The sequence below is a fragment of the Mus caroli genome, unplaced genomic scaffold (genome assembly GCF_978045245.1).
Source record: "Mus caroli unplaced genomic scaffold, Mus_caroli_1 scaffold_8, whole genome shotgun sequence".
Taxonomy (NCBI): domain Eukaryota; kingdom Metazoa; phylum Chordata; class Mammalia; order Rodentia; family Muridae; genus Mus; species Mus caroli.
In genome coordinates, this window is record NW_028227263.1 from 33,005,278 (window position 1) to 33,007,285 (window position 2,008).

Consider the following 2,008-nt stretch of genomic DNA (forward strand, 5'->3'; position numbering starts at 1 on the left):
GGAACCCTACCCCAGCCGTGACACAGAGGTCACTGTCCTGGCTCTGTTTTGTTTCCTACTATATCCCCAAAGACTATGCACTTTAGTTACTTGTCCTGTTGCTATGACAACTCGCTGACAAAGGCAACTTAAGGGAGGAAGGGTTTATCAACTGTCATGACAGGAGTAGGCATGGCAGCAGGAGCAGGAGGCAGCCTTTCACACTGCATCCACAGTCCACATTGAGGCGATGGACACTGGTGCTTGCCTTGCCTTCTACTTTTTATCTTGTCCAGGACCCCACCCATAGGATGGTACTACCCACAGAGAGGATAGACCTTTGCTCTCTCCAGCAGCTGAGCAAGATGCCCAAAGGGAAGAAGGTGGCCCCGGCCCCCGCTGTCATCAAGAAGCAGGAGGCCAAGAAGGTGGTCAACCCTCTGTTCGAGAAGAGGCCCAAGAACTTCGGCATTGGACAGGACATCCAGCCCAAAAGAGATCTAGTGCGCTTCGTCAAATGGCCCCACTACATCAGGCTGCAGCGGCACAGAGCCATCCTCTATGAGCAGCTCAAAGTCCCTCCTGCCATTAACCAATTTACCCAGGTGCTGGACAGGCAGACAGCTACTCAACTGCTTAAGCTTGCCCACAAGTACAGGCTGGAGACAAAGCAAGAGAAGAAGCAAAGGCTACTGGCCCGTGCTGAGAAGAAAGCTGCTGGTAAAGGCGACGTCCCAACCAAGAGACCACCTGTCCTCTGAGCAGGAGTCAATACAGTCACCACCTTGGTGGAGAACAAGAAGGCTCACCTGGTGGTGATTGCCCATGACGTAGACCCCATTGAGCTGGTGGTTTTCCTGCCTGCCCTGTGTCGAGAGATGGGGGTGCCCTACTGCATCGTCAAGGAAAAGGCCAGGCTGGGGCACCTGGTCCACAGGAAGACATGCACCACTATTGCCTTCACACAGGTTAACTCGGAAGACAAGGGTGCTCTGGCTAAGCTGGTGGAAGCTATTAGGACCAATTATAATGACAGACATGACGAGATCCGTCGCCACTGGGGAGTCAATGTCCTGGGTCCTAAGTCTGTGGCTCGTATTGCCAAGCTGAAAAAGGCAAAGGCTAAAGGACTCGCCACTAAATTGGGTTAAATGTACACTAAGTTTTCTGTACATAAATATAACTATAAAGTTAAAAAAAGAGGATAGACCTTTGAACCTTAATTAATATAATCTAGAACCCCCAAACCAGATGTGCCCAGAGATTTGCCTTCTAGGTTATTTTAGGTCCTGTAAGCCATCAAATACCAACAATCGCAGTAGGACAAACAATAATGTACCTAACGGTAGAATAGCTGTCTAGTAAACCACCTGACCCACCCCTGTTATCTCACTACACTGAAAGCACTGTCAGTCAGATCGCAGCCCCTCCAGCTGCTGCTCTCTCCTCAAACTCAAGCCACACCCCCTGTAACTTCTCTCTCTTCACATAGTTGCCATGTAGCATCTGATACAATCTTGCTGTAATCTTCCTCCCCTCCCCCCTGGACCTACAGTCCCCAGCCCCTCACTGCCTCATCAAAGGTGATCTTGGTTATAGCTAGTCCTTATCAGTGCCTACCCGACTTCTGACACACAGGCTAGGTCATAGCATGGAACCCTCCCTCCCTGGCCCTGGAAACCTATAGAAGGCAGAAAACCTACCTTCGTCCTTCAGTCTCTTAGTTCCTGAGGGCTGTAACTGAGTACCACAAATAAGATAGCTTCAAACAACTGGAAAGCTATTGTCAAGTTCAAGGGGTGGATGGTGGCATTCTGACAACTCTGCCCCGCCAACTGGGGTTGGCTGGTTGTCTTCAATGTCTCTGGAAGACACAGCGCTCTGGTTCTGGGTATTTTCATACCTTCTTCCCTCGGCATCTGTTTCTGATCCAAACTCCCCTTCTATAAGGACACTGGATCACTCAGGGTCATCTTCCCTAGTGACCTTACTTTTATGTAATGGCCTTTATAAAGACCCTTTTTCCAAG

General features: G+C 49.9%; 1 pseudogene; it reads left to right on the forward strand.

Moving 5' to 3' along the window:
* Positions 1 to 344: 344 nt before the first annotated feature.
* Positions 345 to 1,130, forward strand: LOC110298831 (large ribosomal subunit protein eL8 pseudogene; annotated as a pseudogene).
* The last annotated feature ends 878 nt before the right edge of the window (positions 1,131 to 2,008 follow it).